This window comes from Lithobates pipiens, unplaced genomic scaffold (genome assembly GCF_037356315.1).
Source record: "Lithobates pipiens isolate NorthernLeopardFrog02 unplaced genomic scaffold, aLitPip1_a1.2 Scaffold_10, whole genome shotgun sequence".
NCBI lineage: Eukaryota > Metazoa > Chordata > Amphibia > Anura > Ranidae > Lithobates > Lithobates pipiens.
This window is the reverse complement of record NW_027507686.1, coordinates 217,854,169-217,875,247: the sequence shown is the minus strand read 5'-3', so window position 1 is coordinate 217,875,247 and position 21,079 is coordinate 217,854,169. Positions and strand designations below refer to the sequence as shown.

The 21,079-nt window shown below is 43.8% G+C and overlaps 1 protein-coding gene across 7 annotated transcripts in view; it reads right to left on the bottom strand.

The window, feature by feature from the left end:
- Nucleotides 1–21,079, bottom strand: part of PACSIN3 (protein kinase C and casein kinase substrate in neurons 3) — a 195,036-nt gene that overhangs the window by 141,798 nt on the left and 32,159 nt on the right. For all 7 annotated transcript variants that reach the window (XM_077461140.1, XM_077461158.1, XM_077461125.1 and 4 more), the window contains exon 2: nucleotides 4,939–5,064. The gene's annotated coding sequence lies outside the window, so the exon portion shown is untranslated. The remainder of the gene's footprint in view (nucleotides 1–4,938; nucleotides 5,065–21,079) is intronic.

Below are 21,079 nucleotides of genomic sequence, written 5' to 3'. Positions count from 1 at the left end.
ATAACTGCATGTAGTGGGGGTCAGGAACCTGGCTATACCATCATGGGAGCAGTATATCCAAAAACCACAATACTGGCTGGACGTGGTTAAAGTGTTCCCAAGCCCAGGACCCTCTATTCACTATATCCTGTCTCCCGCAGTACACAGAACATGCTGAGAATACCTTTTCTCATCTGCGGTATATAGCAGTCTTGTGACTTCTATCGGTGCCTGGTTAAAGTTTGTAGGAGGAATTTTCATTCTCCTCCGACTGTCCTATGAGGATTCTGGAACCCTGACCCTTTTGTCTAGACAGTGCTGATTGGCCCTTTGCTGACCACATGCACCCTCCAAAAAAAAAAAAAAAAAAAGTCCAGCAATACACACAGAACTGAGCATGTGCGGACTGAATCCACCGACTTATCCAGAGAGGTAATTGAAACAATGCAGGAAGGAGAGCATCTGTGCATACAGCATCAAACAGCCTTTTTACACAATGCAGAGGATAAACCCCCTAAAGTTCTACATTGAATATAACAAGCATGCTTTACTGCATATACAGACTATTTTACTGTTGTGGGTTTTGTAACACTTATTACATTCATATATATTTTCCTGACGCTAACAGTAAACCATGTTGACACAATGCTCATTGTAGTTTCCATCTAAACGCCCTGTGTGAGAGGGTGACAAAACAGGCATACAAATGGAATAGAGAGACAGAACGTTGTCACCCCATACCAACAAGTGTCTGAACAAGTGCCTTTATGGCAGGGTAACCAGGTGCTATTTTTCTGGAAGCTACATTATGGAAAATGAAAATGACTTTAGAAATGGCATAAGCAGGTTAGGATTATATTAGGCTTTTAGCAATTGGATTTACATTAACTGATTTGTGCGTAGACTTGAGCAGGGCCTGGTGCCAACACTGAAAATGTACCATATTGTGTGGCATGATGTGTCTGTTTCATAAATACGAGAAACTGTATGATTTAACCCCCATTTACATTGACTGCAACTCTGAAATCATGCGACTCCATCTGAAATCGCACAATTTCAAAGCTGCATGTCAGTGTGACTTCATGTGTGACTTGGGATGACATCTGTGAGACTTTGTGCACAAATATCTATGCAAGTCATGTCCAAAATCACCAAAAAGTAGTGCAGAAATAACTATTTAAAATTGGTGCGGCATAACAAAGTCGGCGTTGCACCGTTTTGAACACAGCGATCGCATGACAAGTTGCAGCCCATTGCCGGCAATTTGACCTGTCAGAGAGAGCTGAAGAGTAAAACCATGATAATCTGAGAGCTGTTGGTTCCTGGCCGTGTCACACCTTTACGATCTATAAAGTTAAAACACTAAAAGACTGGCCATACACCTATAGATTATCTGCAGATTTTCTATGGTCAGATGGAAAAAGTGGAAGAGATTCCTCCATCTACGCTGAACCAGGGGCGGATCCAGGGGGGGCAACGGGACAATTGCCCCCCCCCCCCCCTTGAAATAGTAGCACTGTCTGCACTGATATGACATGTCTCCCATTCTCTGTCGCTGCCTCTGCCGAGTCTCTCTCACATCAGCCGATCAGCGGTGCAGAGAGAGAGACTCGACTAATACCAGGAGCAGGAGGAAAAGGTGGGTGGAGCCTCTTCCCTGCACTCGTTGCTAACGCCTAGGCCGCCTGGAGTCTAGCAACGAGTGACGTCAGTGAGTCACGTCGGACTCCAGTCTCACTCTAAGCCGACGTGACTCACTGTAACAGGCCAGGGAGAGAACAGTCGCACTCGCAGTTGTACTGAGACTTGAGTCTCAGAGCCGATGTGACAGGAGCTGAAGCCTCAAATAGGGGAACAGTTGTTGCTGCAGTTTAGACAGACTGTTAAAATGTCCAGCGTCCACTGTAAGTGGCTGAGCGCCAGTATTCTTCCTTCTCCTCCCCCAACTTGTGGCAAGTGACAATCTGCAAAGTGTGGCAGGTGACGTGGCAAGTGACAATTTGCAAAGTGTGGCAGGTGACGTGGCAAGTGACAATCCACAACGCGTGGCAGGTGACGTGGCAAGTGACAATCCGCAACGCGTGGCAGGTGACGTGGCAAGTGGACAATCCGCAACGCGTGGCAGGTGACGTGGCAAGTGGACAATCCGCAACGCGTGGCAGGTGACGTGGCAAGTGGACAATCCGCAACGCGTGGCAGGTGACGTGGCAAGTGGACAATCCGCAACGCGTGGCAGGTGACGTGGCAAGTGGACAATCCGCAACGCGTGGCAGGTGACGTGGCAAGTGGACAATCCGCAACGCGTGGCAGGTGGACAATCCGCAACGTGTGGCACGTGATGTGGCAGGTGGGCAATCCGCAACGTGTGGCAGATGACATGGCAAGTGACACGCTCAGGGCTCCCACTGATTCTGCATTAAGGCGAGTTGAACCATTTCATTTTATATTGCAGTGTAATAATATAAATAATGCTCTTCAATCATCCTGACACCATAACAACTATGGTGCCATGATGATTGAAGCGCCAACACCAGCCATTTCCCTCAAATTGCCCGCAAAAAAACATTTTCTGGCAGTGCCCCTCCCGAGACTAGACTCTGGATCCGCCCCTGCGCTGAACTGTGTGGATGGAGGAAGCTCCCACTTTTTCTATCTGGCCGTAGAAAATCTGCAGATAATCTAGAAGTGTATAGCCAGTCTAAAGCCCCATACATACACACTATTAGATTTTCTGTAGATTTTTGTCTTCAGATTTATTAAACCCATGTAGTCCAAAGGCCTGCCTGACTGCATACAAATTTAAAAACTCTTAAAGTTTGACCTCATATTATATGGTTTTGGTAAATCTGAAGAAAATCTGATAGGTATTAGAGTCATGGGAAGGACATGAACTGGGACAATAGCGTCTGATAAGTGTTGCAAAACTGTCTTATTCTACCCAAGAACAAGCCCAGTCGGCGTTAGTCCGAGGAATAGGTGTGGCACAGCTGCGGTGATGAAACTGAAAGCGTGACTGTACATACGCTTCTTTCTTGGATTCAAACCAGATTGTCACTATAGCAACTACCTGTCATTTCACAATGGAACACATACCTATACACCGCGTTCAGGAATGATGATCTGACAGGCCTACTGGTAATTATAGATTGCTGGCAAGGCTGTCAGTGTGTGATACGCCTCTAGCTACCAAAATTTATTATCTTTAGGCTGCAAATCCAAAGCTGGGACTGCTGTACTACTCCAGCAACAGGATCCACTTTGTATCATGGAAAGTTTAAAGGGTTACTGATTGTGGAACAATACATCAATCTAATGAAATAGGCAGTTTCAAAAAGAGGTGAAAGTTAAAAACAGCCAAATATAATAAATGCTTTTGCTTAAAGCAATAAAACCTTCAAGAGCCCTACACTACAATTAGAATGGAACCTTAATGCATCTATGCAACACATGTGCCTTGCTCAGAGCTACAAGGCACCAGCTTCATATGGTCAGAATTTTAGAGGCACTTTGAAATATGACAGTTTAAAGTTGAACTCAAGAAATCAGAAAAATATACCCCTGCAGTGCTCATTTAGTCTAAGGCAGTGGTCTCCAATCTGTGGCTCTGTTTGCTTTTACCTGGCCCTCGGGGCACACCGCGTGTCCCTCCCACCAGCGACACGGGCCACCGCGTCCCTCCCACCAGCGACACGGGCCACCGCGTCCCTCCCACCAGCGACACGGGCCACCGCGTCCCTCCCACCAGCGACACGGGCCACCGCGTCCCTCCCACCAGCGACACGGGCCACCGTTCACCCCCCCCCTGCAGTTTTAAAAGACAGTAAACTGAACCTTTGTTTAGAAAGTTTGGAGACCCCTGGTCTAGGGGTACAGGAATAAAGAATAATACTTCCTGGCTCTGGCAGGATTCCTCCATCCATGCCACTAGTCTGGTGCTACCACCTCCCCAAGGCACTCTCAGCCACATACTTGCCACCTCCAATTCCAATGGAGGGTTAATAGCCCTGCGCTGTATGCGAAGAGAGTGCAAGGCCAAGGAATGGGAGAAATAATGCACCTTATTCGTGCACCCCTTGCCAAAATGAGAATCAAATCCTTTCAGCATATGTGTGGCGCAATCCCCAGGAAACATTTAATCATAGTACACAAGGGCTGAATGTTGGACGACACCGGCTGGATCAATAAAAACTATCCAACATTCGGCCCGTGTGTGTATGTGTATAGCAGCTGGGCCGGCTTCTGTCAGACCAGCATGCTGGAAAATCAGTAGCCAACCAAAGCCCAATCAACTCTCAGAGCCAATGTTTGAGAGCGCTGCCCAGAGTGTTCTGGCGGGGAGACCATCCTTCTGTTAGAAAACACTAGCTCAGCAGGGGAGATTGCTGTACTAACATTGAACTGTTAGTACAGTGGCTCCAATCCAAGCTGTGGGTTGAATAGAAAAAAATATATATTTAATATATATATATATATATATATATATATATATATATATATATATATATATATATATATATATATATATATTATTATTATTATAATAATAATAATAATAATAATAATAATAGTGTGTACTAGGCTTTAGAGAAGTATCAATATACAAAAACATCCACACTCACTTCTATGCTGTAGTTCAGTGTGATGCTGCAGCTGTTCCCTATTGGCTTTAAGAGCAATAGCTCACTATAGGCCGACTCTAGGTCACAGGGGATACAAAGTGTAAGGGCATTCCTGTGACCCAAAAAAAAATAAAAAAAAATAAGGGATTGGCCAGACTTCTTTTAAATTTCACTTTTAAAATGATCTAAACTGAAATTCCCAACTATACATAAATCAACCTTTGACGGTCATGAAGGCATGAGCCGAGAGGTACAACAGCCTGGCACACTAGCACCACCAGCAGCCATCACAGACTGGCACTTGTCATTTTACATAAATAAAGAAATTGCTCATCCTTACCGATCACATAGGTGGAATGCCGTATGCCGAAGTCCTTGGTGGAGCCCGAGGTGCAGTGCAGGGAAACGCTGAATGGAAAACCTTTACGAGAGCGCTTTGCCTGAGAACCCGAGTGATGATGTTTATCTGAAATACAAGAATTTGTGTAATCAGGAAGAGATTCTTATTACTTGTCCATCAAGAAGAGTTACATTTCTTTTTTTAGCTTCCATCTGTCCTTGTTTTGTGTCTCATTCTTTACCTATGCTGGCTCCAATCTTTTTCCTTCCTGCTCTTCCTGTGTAAGGATTCTAACTCAACGGTGATCCTCGCCTCTCCTAGTCTAAGAAATTCAAAAAGGTCCACAAGAGTGAGGAAAAGAGCACGAAGGGAAACGCTGTTGGATACAATATAGGCTTATACTGCATGTCAAACAAATATAAAAAATTAAATCTCGAGTTGTTTCCTTCAGTAAAAGCGTCTCTGAGGTTAAAGCCGAACTCCAAGAAAACAGCTGAATACACAAGTGAAACCCAAGCATAGAACCGCTTTACATGCCAAAGGATTTGTAATCGTGTTCAGACAGTCCTGTGATCCAAGTATTGAGGCCAAAACCACAGCAAGGTCCTGGATTTTTTTTGCAGCTATACTGCAGATCGAATAAAAAAGAAAAAAAACTTTAAAAAAAAAAAATAAAAAAAAAAAAGTGGCACTTTGGCATATGTCCCCCTACCATATCCCACCCGAACCTTTCTATAGGCCATAAAAACTAGGGTTGTACCGATAGATACCGAGTATTTGCACAAGTATCAGAACTTGTGCAAATGCACCGATATCTGAAACAGATACTTTCAGGCTTTGTTCTTTGAGCTGTCAGTTGGTCTCCCCCGTTGACAGCTGAAGTGTTAAAGAAGTCCGGTAATTGGAGCGGTCAAAAAAAAAAAAAAAAAAAAAAGCAGCCGGCAAGGTTTATTAACATTGCTCAGTTGCTGAAACACTAAAATAAAAAGAAACATGGTTTCTTTTTCTATTTTTCCGTCTCTTCATCTGCAGATCAACAGGATGAACAAATGTTCCTCCGTTTGACCCTTTTTTTTGGATGTCATAATGTAGAGTATAAGATTTCCCATCATTTGAGCCCAGTCTTGCCACAAAGAGTTACTCCAGCTCTGAGCAATCCTTTTATTGTTGAGTGAGATAAATCTTGACAAAACAAAGAAAAACTTTGTCAAATCCTCCCCCTTGCTGAGTGACAGGTGATTTACATATCTCTTGCACTAGCCTAAGACACGTATTAATTTTTTAATTTCCTCCCACTCCTTTCTTCTGCTGCTCTGCAAGGATTGGCTGTTCCACACCTCGGCATGATTTAGCATGCTGAAGTCATGTGGGGACTTTTCTGGGTTTTGACTGGATGTTAGTGATCTTAGCAGAAGTTCAGTGTAAGAAATAGAAAGGAGAAAATGCATATTGATAAGGAGAGTGTAGAGGTGGACGGGGAGTCTACTGACATCACGACTCCACCCACTGAGCCCTGGAAAACAGACCCATCCACAGAATGTGCAGTTTTTTGGGTCTCATAGCAGACAGAGGGGAGACATTTGACAGATAAGTATACATGCAGGAGGCATGTATATCCTTTTAGATAACAAATATTGCAGTAGTTTAGAAAGGATGAGAGTGGATTTACATCCACTTTAATTTACTCTAATCAGCCTTAATTACATATTCTCCTCCATTTAATTATTTTTCAGCTTTTTTTTGTTAACGTCTATTTTAAAAACGATAAACAATTAAAATTTTTAGTTTGCTTTGTTAGTTAATAGTTTTACACATATATATTAACATATATTTACACATTTCACATTGAAAAAGCGCAAAATAAAAAATTATAATAATTTTAATTAAATTTGTAAATAACTTTTCAATGCTTTGTGGGATTACTGACAGCTGAAGTGAAAACAAAAAAACAGTTGCGGCAGGTATCGCTAAATGGTATCGGCAAGTAGTACAATAAAAGTATCGGTACTAGTAAAAAAAAAAAAAAAAAAAAAAGGCATTGGTGAATCCCTACAAAAAAACATGACTGCCAATAGGAATAGAAACAGAAAGGCCAAATGATAACAGTGGAGGTTGGTGAAGATTCTTGCACATGAATGCCATGGTTGTGTGTTCACCATCTGTGTCCCATGGCGGAGATGTCTGAATGCCAAAACTGAAGTAAGAGGAAATGATCAGAGAGCTGGGAGCTCTGTGAACCAAGTAATCAGAGTTGTTTGATCGCTCAGTTCTCAGTGGTGGAGGCAGCAGGGACAGATATTGCATCCACCTAGTATTTTTTTTTTTTTTTAAATGATATATTCCTATACTTCTTTTAAAAGGAATTCCCTAGGTAATCCATGTTACCAGAACAGGTGTCCCCATTGGAAAATTTTCCCTCTATTAGTTTAATGGGGATAACCCAAAATTTGGGATTTTATTTTTCTTTCAATAATGGCAAACAGGACAATTAGAGAAGGTGAATATCCTTAACAGGGGCACAGACAGCAACAAGCTTTCTAACCCATCCCCACTCTATCCAATACAATAACTATAGTACTATAGCATTATAGCCTGTGCCAGAACCCACCCCAGCCTGTGATTGGATAATGTTGGTGCAAAACCACACCGATCAGGCAATTTCTGTGCTCTACCCTCCCGTAAAGTTGGCAACATTGTTAGACTGATAGCACCGATAGATGTTGAAAGCAAAGAAAGCCTCATCACTCCTACAATGCTCTCTAAGGCTGGATACTGTTGCGCAGAGGATTATAGAAGGCCAATATCAAGATAGATTCAGGTACTTGTGCTACTTATTATAATAAACCCAAATGTTAAAGTTTTGCCTGTAATTTTTTTTGCTATTTGTGTGGCAAAAATAACTGATGCGCCAAAACATATCAGCTAAAAGTTTTTTTTTTTAGCTTTTCTTGTGCCAATAATCGCCGACAAACTCATATTCATTTAAATTCTTGATTTTAACCACTTGCCTACTGGGCACTTTCACCCCCTTCCTGCCCAGGCCAATTTTCAGCTTTCAGCGCTCTCACAATTTGAATGACAATTGTGCGCTCATGCAGCACTGTACACAGATGAATTCTTATAATTATTTTCATACAAATAGCGCTTTCTTTTGGTGGCATTTAATCACTACTGGGTTTTACATTTTTGGGTTTTTTTTTTTTGTTTTTTAAAAAAGTCAGAAAATGTTAAAAAAAAATTTTTAGTTTGTCAGTAAACACTTAATTTTTCTTCTTCAGCGATGAGGCGGCACTGATGAGGTGAGAAAGGCACAGATTAGGAGGCACTAATATGCCACACCGAAAGGTGGCACTGACTGGCAGCACTAATTGGCACCGATTGGTGTCACTGATGGGCACTGCTGGGGCTGTACTATAATCAAGGCACTGATGATCTGTATACATGTCTCCCCTGCAAGGAGATGCTGCTGTTCGGCATTCCTCTCTGTCAATGTGAGGCAAGAAGAGCCGATAAAACGTCACTTCTGTGTTTACATGTGACCAGCTGTGATTGGACACAGCCAATCACATGGGTAAAGAGCCGTGTCGCTGCCTCCTTACCGAGATCGGGGTCCTAGGAACACATTTACCCCACCTCTGGCTAGTGCAGTGTTGGTAACAGATCTTACTTGTATTCAGGCAGCAGTCTCCTGTCAGTGCCGAGTTTTGTAATTCCAACTCCAGTACACTGATCACTGCAGTTTGCTTAGTAGGAACCAATACAAAGCCTTGTATTAATTTTTTTTTGTATTATTTTCAACAAATGGAAGGAGCTTAGTGATTGGTGGATGTACAGATGAGCATCATGATCTCCCCTGCTCCAGTCACAGAACACCTTGCATTCATTAAAAAGAATACAAGGCTTTCTATAAAAAAGGAAAAGGTGCGAGCGATTCACAGCCGTAACTACAAGTCTCAGCAATGACAGGGGACCAGAACAAACGATGCGGCAGGCAGACACAGTGCACACCTCATTGGTACCAAACATTTTTTACTGTGAAAACGGCCAAAAATCTATTTTGCCTATACATCACCTTTGAAGGAATACTAAACGCACGCGGTTAAATTTACATTGTCCGTTCTATCTCTGTATGGTAACGATGGCATAATAAAAAAAAAAAAATCCAAGTACCTTGTCCTAATCGATATCTGGGTCATGTGACACGGTCACACAAAATGTTGGGCAACAATTACAAACGTAGTGAGATACAAGACGTATGCTATATCTCCATTACAAACGCTAGTTATATCTCCGGCTTGTACTTGATTCAGAGCATGTTTGGACTTTTGTCCGAACAGACTTGTGTACACACAATCGGAAAGTCTGACAAACGTTTGTTGGTGCAAAATTTGAGAACCTGCTAACCAACATTTGTTGGCAGAAAGTCCGCCAACAAAATGTTCGATGGCGCATACACATGGTCGGACTTTCCGCCAACAAGCCCACGTCCAACATTTGTCGAAAAATCAGATTGTGTGTACGGGGCATAAGGGGAGGTGAAGCCTCCATCAATCGACATGTAAATATCCCACCCCCATTGTGTTTAGCTGGTTAGTGGGCATAGAGTAGGGATTTCGAGCTGTCATTTACCACTGTGTATACGCCCACACATGTGACTCTATAGTCACATGGGCTGCCCAGATGTGATCGGGAGGAAAAGCTCAGCATAGAAACTCAGAGTGCAGAGTTGCCACCACAGCTGCAAAATCCATAGCTGAATTGGGGTCATGGACAGAAGGAGGAGATGGAGAACAGCAGGACCAACCAGGATTTTTCTAGAATACAGAAAACAAATCTTATAGTGACCGAGTGTGAATGGCATGTAATACACCATTTACTGATAGTTTATGCCGTCGGTTTATTGACACTTTAAGGGTCGATTCACACTGGGACGACTTGTCAGGTGACTTAGCCGCCTGACAAATTGTGTGCCATTCTGCACAATGGCTCAGACTTAGAAAAAGGTTCCTGTACGACTTCGGGGGCGACTTGCATTGACTTCTATAGAGAAGTCGTTTTGCAAGTTGCCGCCGCAGCGGTCGTGTTCTAGCCGCCTGAGGCAGTCGCGCTGCAAGTCGCGCCGCCTCAGTGTGAACCGGATCTAAAGTGACCCCGTCAGTAAGTGCACCAAGCAAAAAGCTTGGTATGGTATACTTACCAGGTGTTGAAACTCAGCCACTGGGAGGTATCTGACACTTCTGGTCGTCACATACCCGCTCCCCTGCCACGTGCCACGCTTCTTATACATCATACAGGGTCAAAGGACCAAAAATGACTTTAAATTTGGTTATATGGCAACTTTTTTAATCTCAGAACAGCTTATGCCCATGTCGGGGGATGTAGCTGCAAAAGGATGAATTCGGTGTATAGGATTTTGTTACAATCGGGTAAGAAACACCTCCAGGATGGAGGACCACACATGCACTCACCAGCAGCTCTCAGCAGGTCCTCAATGATCTGAAGAGAACTGGAGAAGAGCCTTTTAAAAGCTTTAACAAGTAAATATTCTGCATGCCAATGTACAATGGGTTAACATGCTGCAACTTTAATCTGCTTACAGCTCAGAGATCTTTATAGCCTGGGCATTTCAGCTGAGACAGAAGTCCAAGTGTCCCAGTGAGAGCGCCCACAGAGGCCATACACAGGGCATCCTTTATACACAGGGCATGCACACAGAGCCCTGCAGATCTGCAGTATTAGACAGCTGAGCCATAAGAGAAACACTTCAGAGATGCCCATTAGAATGCATTTGTATGTCACTTTAAGTGCCCAAATCTGTTACTTATAAATCTGCAGGTGGAGGCCGCCTGTAGAAAAGTGGTCACACAATGTCTACAACATTGAAGTACCCATCATCTGCCACACCCCAGACGGAGTTTACCTATAAGCATGAATACAATTGTTGAGGCAATCGCTTGTCTATGCTGGAAATGCCTATAAAATAGCTTTTTTAGGCTAGGTTTAGACTAGCCCGTGCTCTGAAAAGCAATACACAATGGATCACTTTTTAGAGTGCAGCTAAGCAGCACTCCTGCTTCCTCCTGAATGCCTTTTTTTTTTTGGTACTGAATGGCAATTTACAAAAACTATGCATAGATGGGATCTTAGCTTTTGTTTTTTAATTATTTTTTTTTTTTTTTAAAACAAAGGGGGGTGTAAGGCCTTCTTACTAGGCATTTAGCCCCGCTGTATGAAACTGCAACTGGGGGACAAAATTGCACTATCCAGCCTCATTGCCGGCAACCGGAGTCCAACTGCTGCTGCGGCTGGACGTTGCACTCAGCAGTACTTCTATGCAAGAATGCTGCACCCAGAAAAGAACACTGCCCTAAACATACATATTACTAGGTACACCTCCCAGCCCCATCCAGCCACCACAGCTCTCTGCCGGTATGCCTGTGCCCTCCAGCCACCACTAAACACCAGAGCCTCATGCACTGTGGCTAAAAGCCCAGCCTACATGAAATCTTAGACTAAGACTGCCCATGCAAAGCACCACATTGAAAAATAGTATTTGAGCCCCTCTCCAGAATAAAGTTCATTTCTCTCCCACCACCTCTAACTGAATTCTGGATAAAGAAAAATGCTCAACTACACTGCAGAGTGCATGAGCATCATGGGAAATGTAGTTCCAAAACATCTGGGGTGCCAAGGTTTACCATCACTGCTATAGGCTGTCTAATGACGCAATCACATGCATAAAAAAAAAACAAAAACAAAAAAAAAAAAAAACACCACACTCCAAAAACATTTGAGCCCTGGTTCACACCGATGCAGTGCATTTCCCACACCGCATAGCAATCGCACTGTGTTCATGCGATCAGCTACAGACGCCAATTAAAAGTTCACAACAACCCAAAGGCAGGTTGCAAAACACGGGACGTTTGCCTGAACGGGATCCAGTTCCAGTGTGGAAAAAATAAAAACTGCATGCACCTTTTTCATGTGGATGGGGTGCGGCTTAAGCAATTAAAAAGGGGCCGAGAACCCTCGTGTTTGTTCACCTTCATGCATTTTATGCATGAAGGTGAAAAACCTTCCGTCACTCGGCAGCGTCCCCGAACCCGTTATACTTACCCGAGTCCTGTGTTTCCCACGACAGGAACGAGCACACCAGCTCCAACCGGTGTCTCGTATCCTGATTGGATAGATTGATAGCAGCACAGCCATTGGCTCCCGCTGCTGTCAATCAAATCCAATGATGCGGGTGCCAGGGCTCAGTCCTGCTTTCTGTGTCAATACACAAAATCCCAATGAAATCCATTTTTATTTTTGGCTGTTATATGACAAAATGCGAAAAACTTTAAAGGGGGTATGAATACTTTTTCAAGGCACTGTGTTACTCACTATATTACCATTCCATTCACTCCTATTTATTCAACATTGCATGTGGAAACACTGCTAGGTGTTGGCAGCAATTTGCGTGACTGGATTATTTAGAAATACATTGTATATTGGGTAACACGAGAGGCCTGCTGCATCCAATCCAAAACATTAATCAATGTCCCTTCCCTTGCAAAACGAGTGTTTGGCCTCCGGAGCATACTACTTGCTTGTGTATCCCTGTGCAGGCAGGGGGTGCGGGTGCATGGCCCCGGGTGCGGATGCACGGCCCTGGGTGCACAGTCCCGGTTGCGGGTGCACAGCCCTGGGTGCGGACAGTGTGTGCGTCCAAGGCCGTGCAACCACACAGATGTTGAGGGGCAGTGTCGGTGCAGCCGCTGCGTCTCAATAGGACATCAATGTGTCTTCCTGCATGGGGATGCATGCAAAACCTGTGCAGGAATGCATGGAAAACCTGCACATCCCCATGATGGGTAAACACGGCCCTCGCATGAGCTCTCGCCTTATCGCTTTAGAGAACCATACAAAAGTATCAGAGCACACCAGAGAAGAGACCTTCTTCAGTTTGCAATCTCAATTAGGAAAAGAAAACATTTAGATAAAAGATTGCCTTTGGCTGTGGGATCTTGCAGGACGAAGTTGGCATGAGAAGTGCCCTGACCAGTTTAAAGGCCACAGAGTCAGCTGCGAGTGCCGATCCCCGCACTGTACACACAAGGACTGGCTCTTCAGCTCTGCCCACGGTCCTGGCAGGGCCCCCTCCTTCTCCAGCTCTAAGATGGCAAAAAAAGAGAACAGCAGCCTTTTCTTCTAACGCCGTCCCTTTACCCAACCGACCTGCAGCTGCCAAAATCACTGGCTTCAAACTGCTCAGGAACACAGGGAACAAAATATCCTTTTGGCTCATCTGTAAATAGGTCTACTGTCCTGATTCCGCTTGTGTCACTGCGGGATTCCATGGCCAGTCCAAAATATAACAGGATATATTGTGTATTCAGTGGAGTCAGCAATGTGACCAAGGCTGGGGGGGGGGGGGGGGTTTCTAATTAACCTGTTGCAGCACCCCTACCTCTCCATAGGGGGGCATCACATCTGGGACTTAAAAAATACCCAGAAATGTCATTTACAGCACCTCAAAAGCACACCGTTCTGTAAGCTCTTCTGCAGCAAAACTGTCACATGCATTTTTTTTTTTTTTTAAGCCGCTCATATATGCACACAGAACAAACCTATTATAGCCGAACTCTAGGCATAAAAACGTATTTAAATATACAATATTTTGTCAAAAGTATTGGGACACATGCCTTTACATGCACGTGAACTTTAATGGCATCCCAGTCTTAGTCCATAGGCTTCAATATTGAGTTGGCCCACCCACTGCAGCTATAACAGCTTCAACTCTATTAGATTGTAAGCTCTTCTGAGCAGGGCACTCTTAATCCTCTTGTATTTTATTGTATTGTAACTGTATTGTCTCCTTTTATATTGTAAAGCACTGTGTAAATTGTTGGCGCTATATAAATCCTGAATAATAATAACTCTTCTGGTAAGGCTGTCCACCAGGTTTAGGAGTGCATCTATGGGAATGTTTGACCATTCTTCCAAAAGCGCATTTGTGATGTCAGGCACTGATGTGGATGAGAAGACCCAGCCCGCATTCGCCGCTCTAGTTTATCCAAAAGGTGTTCCATCAAATTGAGGTCAGGACTCTGCATGCCAGTCAAGTTCCTCCACCCCAAACTCGCTCGACCATGTCTTTATGGACCTTGCTTTGTGCACTGGTCCAAATCATTTGGTGGAGGGGGGGATTATGGTGTGGGGTTGCTTTTCAACGGTTGGGTTTGGCCCCTCAGTTCCAGTGAAGGGATCTCTTAAGGCGTCAGCATACCAAAACATTTTGGACAATTTCATGCTCCCAGCTTTGTGGGAACAGATTGGGGATGTCCCCTTCCAACATGACTGCACACCAGTGCACCAAGAAAGGTCCATAAAGACATGGATGAGCAAGTTTGGGGTGGAGGAACTTGGCTGGCCTGCACAGAGTCCTGACCTCAACCCAATAGAACACCTTTGGGATGAATTAGAGCAGAGACTGCGAGCCAGGCCTCCTCTTCCAACACCAGTGACTGACCTCACAAATGCGCTGGAAGAATGGTCAAACACTCCCATAGACACACTCCTAAACCTTTCCCAGAAGATCTGAAGCCGTTATATGGGACAGGAAGTCAAAAAAATTAAATGAATAATATAAATATATATGCCATTTCTCTGTTTTCAAACTTTGTGAATGACTCTATATATCCGTTCACGGACAGTGACTCAAAGTACTGAAACCACAGCAGCACCATAACATCCAGGCAGGCCTAGGAGCCAATCGGGTATGCTGCATTCAAATGGGATTATAATGCTGATAGTAGGACAGAGCAGCCTGACACAGAAGACCTCACTATTATCCTGCTGCTCCATCATTATCGTTATTCTTAGGATGACTATCAGCAATGAGCATTGGCGTGTTCAGTCTAGGATCTGAACCCACGTGTAAGCGCCCACCAGGAAGCAGTCGCCTGTATAGGCTAATCATCTAAAGCAGGGGATCTCAACCAGGGTGCCATGGTTCCTCCAGAGGTTAGGGGTTTCCTCAGATGTGGCAAATGGACTCTCCATCCCCATTTTTTAGTAGTATCTAAAACCAGAATCCTTAACCAGGGATCCATAGAACCCTGGGGTTCCTCCAGAGGTTGTTAAGGGTTCCTTGAGCTGTGGCTGATTGACCTTCCATCTTATGGCCCCTTCATGGTTCCAGGCCATCAGGCAGAACCAGTGGTATGATACCAATAAACATTTAGCAGTCTGTGGCATTCTGGCCACCACTGTAAGAATTTAAATTCTTCCGACTGACCCCTGATAAAATAATTTGGGAATGTGTTACAAGACCTGAAAATGATTTAAATTGTTCCTCTGGGGTAAAAAGGTTTAAAAAGGCTGATCTAGTGCATTCCCTGCTCCCTCCCCCTAGTTGCATGTAAACCAGCTCCCTATATGGGTGACAGCTTCCTGCCATGCTCACCTGTGGGTTTAGGTTCTAGTGTGAACATGCCCAAGCTCCTCATTAGTGGCCATACATGCATCAATTTTATCATCTGACATAATTTCCCTTCCGGTCAATTCAGACTCAATGTAGATTGAATTCAGAGTCCGTCGGCCAGAGTGGAAAATGACTGATCATGGTTTGCATCAACCAGAAGCACTGAGGTGCTTTGTTTATGAATTTAATCATATTTCGATCGATTGAACAATGAGAATCACTACAGAAATGTGATCAGTAACTTTTGATCTATCCACTTCCCCGTGTAAAGCCTCGTACACCCAATCAGATTTTCAGACGACCGTTCACCCATTTTTTTTTGTTGCATGCTAGTCTCATGTCAAAAGTGACGACGTTACTCGCCATACGAAAATTTTCGTACAACAGAATTCAACTTCAGAAGTGACATAATGTGATGAATTGTTTTGTATGTGCTCTTTTGTTTCTGAGCATGGGTAGTCTTGCTCTTCCGATTTTTTTTTCTTACGCAGACCATACTGATTAAACAAAAAATAAAAGAATCCGACGTCGAATTCACTTTAGATTCATAAAATTATTAATTCTACCAGAAGAGATTATTCAGATTTTAAAGCGATCATTTATTAAAGCGTATATGGCCACTATTAGCTGCTAGCCCAAAATTGAACTTTAACCACTTAAATCCCGAGCACATTCAGCCCCTTCCTGCCCAGGCCAAATTGAATGACAATTGTGCTGAGGGGCACCAATGGATCAGTGCCCGGTTTATCATTGTAAACAATGTGCTGAACAGGCTTGGCAATCCTATCCCCACACAGGCACAGCGTATGAGGAAAGAAATGCCGATAACCGGCAAATTTGTTTACATGTGATCAGACACAGCTGATCACATGGCTAAGAGTCGCTACGATTGGCCCTTTAGCATGATCTGTGATCAGCTGTGTCTGAAGAACACATCGATCACAGACCATGGCAGATGCATGCCCCCAGGAGTGCACAAGAGGCAGGGGTCTGGGAAGACTTCCATGGGTGCCATCCCAGAACTGGACAACCGTGCTGTAGCAGTCTTAACTACAGCGTGGTCAGGAAGTACTTAAAGCAGTAGTAAACTTTCAATCAAAGAAAGAAAGAAAAAAAAAAAAAAAAAAAAAAAAAAAAAGTCCTCCTGCAAGGTAATATGTGCTAGTAGTACGCATTGCATACTAGCCCATTATGAGAGACTTGCCTTAAAACAAAGCCCTCCAGTGGTGCGCTGTCACTGCTGACCAGGCTTCCATCTTCACCCAGTCTTCCTTGCGATTTCACAGACTCCAGCCATTGGAATGATGAGGGCCAAGGCACAGAGCTCTAAAGGGTTGGCACACTCATATTCAGTATGCAAGCGCCCGTGATGTCACCAACTGCACAGAGAATATCTCCTAAAAAGGTGCACGTTAAAGCAGAACTTCAGTCATTTTTTCATCTTTCCAGCTATTAAATATTCTGCCCTTGGTGTTCTAACTTTGGATAGTAAAACTTTTTTTTCTGACAGTAAATACCTTATACAGCCCAATTCCTCTTTCTTGTCTGGTACAAAGCCTAGGCTTATGACATCATGCACAGCTCTCTCTCTCTCACTCTTTGCCAGGAAGGGAGGGGGGAGATGAGTCAGAGTGCCAATGAGAGCTGCAGAGCTGGAGGTGTGCCTCTGTGTAAATCCAGGAAGTGAACAGGCAGTAGTTTCAGCTGCCCACAGTTAAAATGGTTGCAGCCAGACTCATTGGAGGGAGATTTCTGCAGCATATTTGGCAAGTACAGAATCGCAGTATATATAAAATAATATGCAAAGTGGTTGGAGGGAAGCTTTAGAATGGCAAAGTTGTTTCTATTACAAATTATGTGAGCAGACTGCCGCTCCTCTTTAGGACATATTTCTTGTACCTAGAGAGAAGCTTTATTATAAGCTTACCTGTAGATACAAGTGTCCCAGTGGAGTTGACTACCGCTTTAAGGTTTAGGGCCATTCCTGCATCTCTATTGAAAAGCACAAAGTATAATAAAAACCGACCACATTCATAAGAGGAAATCTAGAAAATGACTATTTAGGGATTTAAAGCCACTAAAACTAGAAGACTTATCCACCGATATTAACCTTTTATTATAAGTAATTATAAAAAAAAAAAAAAAAAAAAAACTCCGCCCACAAGACCAGCACCCGTCAAACAGGTTTTGAAGGAAGTTGAAATAGTTTCAGGCATCTGCCAAGCAAACTCTCCATTACCGACGTGAAAAAGTGACGGATTTGTACTGGTTGTTCTGGAGCAACAGAGACTGCCGAGACAGCAGTTCCCACATACACCTCCAGAAGTGCTGCGGTGGGCAAAGAGTTACTGCTGCTCTTGGCTTGGGGGGGGGCTCAGGTTTCAGTAAGGGATTTTCTGAAGCATTTTAACCTTTAGGGTCCTTTAACTCTGCAGCACTTAAAGACTCAGATTTGTTAAAGTGGAAGTGAACTCAGAAAAGTAAAGACTTGTCAAGCACAGGCTCATGAACACGGACACAGCTGCCCGTGCAAAGTACAAATCAAACATGTTTCAGTGCCGGGGAGTCACTAGTGGTATGTAAAGTTCGCTGCCAGCAGCTTGTCAAAAAAATAAAAATAATCAATGACAGGCTGAAACACGCTGTAGCCGTATGCAGATCTGAACAGTACTTGGTACCCTGAATACAGAATGTCTAGGAAAGTACTGCTCAGACATTTGTACAGCCAACTAGGGTTGCACCGATACTAGTATTGGTGCCGATACCAAGTATTTTGCAATACTCGTGCAAATGCACCGATACTTGAAACCAATACTTTCAGGCTCGGCTCGTTAAGTGGTCAGTGGGTCTCCGCAGTGTTAATGAAGTCCAGTAACTGGAGCTGTCAAAAAAAAAAAAAAGAAGCAGCCAGCAACGTTAAAACACTAAAATAAAAAAACATATGCCTCGTTTCCACTGAGCGGATCGGTTCGGTACGCTATTTTGAGTGTTTCCATTGTGAAAGTGGCCCATACAACCGAAAACCATGCCGCACCATTCACGGTCTTGCTTCAGATGTGAGGCCATAGAAAATGGTACGGTTAGGGGCGGAGCTACTGGCATCACACAATACATTCCACCGATTGGCGGACAGAAAAAAAAAAACATCAATGCTGATGTCAAAGGCATTTCTTTCTAAACCCCGTATGGCCCCCGGCGGTCCGACTTGCAGTGGAAACACTCATCTGAATAGGCGGGACCATTCTAACCCTTCCAAACTGTACCGACCCGAACCGTTCCGCTCAGTGGAAACAAGGCAATTGTTTCTTTTTGTATATTTCTGTTTCTTCATCTGCAGATCAAACCCCCTATTCTCCTCCATTTAATTATTATTTTCCTGCTTTTTTTTTTTTGTTCAAGTCTATTTTATAAACGATAAACAATTAAAACTTTTTTTTGTTTGTTTTGTTAGTGAATATTTTTACACATATATATTAACTTATATTTACACATTTCACATTGAAAAAGCATTAAATTAAAAATAAAATCTATTTCATTTGTAAAACCTTTCAATGCTTTTTGCGGTAGGTATCAGTAATTGGCAAAAAAAAAAAAAAAAAAAAAAAAAAAAGGTGGAAGTAGTAATCGGTACTTGTACTCATTGTATGCATGCATGCATGTATGCATGCATGCATGCATGCATGTATGGCGATCGCTCCGTTGTCCCCGCTGAGCCGGCTGCGGACAGGGCGGTCTCTGCACACTGTGCGGGGACTCCCCTGTCAGCTCTCCGCTCTGGGGATCGGATGAGCACGGACCGTCTGTCTGTGTTCATCCGATCCGCTCTGCAGACGGATAGAAAAATAGGATTTTCCTCTGTCTGCAGAATCGGACCATAGCAGAGGTGGACGATATCGGGTGTCCGCGGATGTTCATCCGCAGACACCCGCTGTCCCATAGGGATGCATGTATGTCTGCATTTCATCGGCAAACAGATGGATGAAATACGGACATACTGTCCGCATGTGTGAAAGGGGCCTATCGGTGCATCCCTAGCAGTCACTGTGTATTTCAGCCTATCATTGATTTTTTTTTCTTTTTTTCAAAGGCCACTGGCAGCAGGGCACACATACCACCTGTGACTCCCGGGCACCAAAATATGCCCCCCCCCCCCCCCACTTTTTTTATGCTTTATGGCAAATGCATTCATGTACGTGAGCCCTTCTAGACAACATCTAGATGTAGTAATTGCGTATGAGCAGTACCCTAAATATATTTTGTCCACATTTGAGCCTTGAAAACAGTAAAGCATCCCCTGGTATGTGAGGTGCCTAGGCACTCCTGTGCTTACAGCTGTATACAGCATCTGCAGTGTGAGATCAAAAGCACTGCTGCATCTGACCGCTATTCTCAGGATATCTGATGATTTCACAGCTCTGATTAGCATCCTGAAGCAAGGAAGGAAACCTCCCACTTGGAGTCTCCACAGAGCTTCAGAGTCTCCTTGCTTCTATTTGATAGTGCTGGACCAACACTAGCACGGACATAAGGAGCGATTTATATGTTCCCTCATATGTAGAGAGTAGCAAGCAACTTTTAAGTACCAGATGGCTGAACAGATCGGAGGAGAGAGAAGTAAAAAGTAGGTATATGCTGCAGCAGAGGGCTATTAAACCAACCCTGTTGCTTTGCCTTAAAAATGGGCAAAGCACTATTGCGCTTTAAAGCACACTGCAAGAAAATGCATGGTCCCACTACTTATAAAATCCTTGCTGCGATAAGATAGCAGAAAACCGCGGTGGAAAAACAATTTAAAAAATAAATAAAATTAATACCTTCAACACCAGCTTCTGCTTACTTCACCTGGGCTCAGTGAAGTCATTTGGAATCCCTCAGAACTGTTCAGCACTTCTGTGCATGAAGAAAAATGTGACCGTCTTCCCTTACTCTGAGGTAAGAGCAGCCAATCACTAGGCTTTTCAAAACCAAGGCTTCACTTAGGCCTTGGAATTCTTCCTCATAATAGTAAGTGCCTTTCTTCTGCTATTCTCAGGATGTGGGCAAGAGCAACCAATCCCTAGGCGCCTTAACGCCAGCTTCTGCCCACTTCAACAAGGCCTGGTGATGTCACTCGGAATCCTTCAAAAATACCGGTCACCTCTGGGTATAGGAAGTATGTGACCCAACTTAACTTTTGCAGAGCTTGGGCAAGGAGCGGCCAATCGTTCGGCCCTTTAACACCTGCTTTGGCATGCAAATCCCTTGGAAAAAACACAGGACTTCCGTTGATAGGGTGACCTCCTTCCCTTATCCTGTGGATTCAATACTTGGGCAAGAGCAGTCAATAAGCTAGGTCCTTCCACAACGGCTTCTGCTGGCTTTGCCTAGGCTCAGTGATGTTACTTGTAAGCATTTCTGGGTATGGGGGAAATATGCAACTTTCTTCCATTACTGTCAGGATGCAGTCCCTAGGAAGAGAAGTGGTCACTGGGCCAAGTCACAAACTCTCTTCAACCCTTCAACTTAACCACGAATGGTAAAACTAATCCCCCCCCCCCCCCCCCCCCCCGAAAAAAATCAAAAAAAAAATCATAACCTTATCACAAAGACTTAGACATAGCATTGTTCCAAAAAATTTAACAAAATGCACAGTTCACACCCCACCCTACTTACAGGTTGTAGTGCACATGCAGG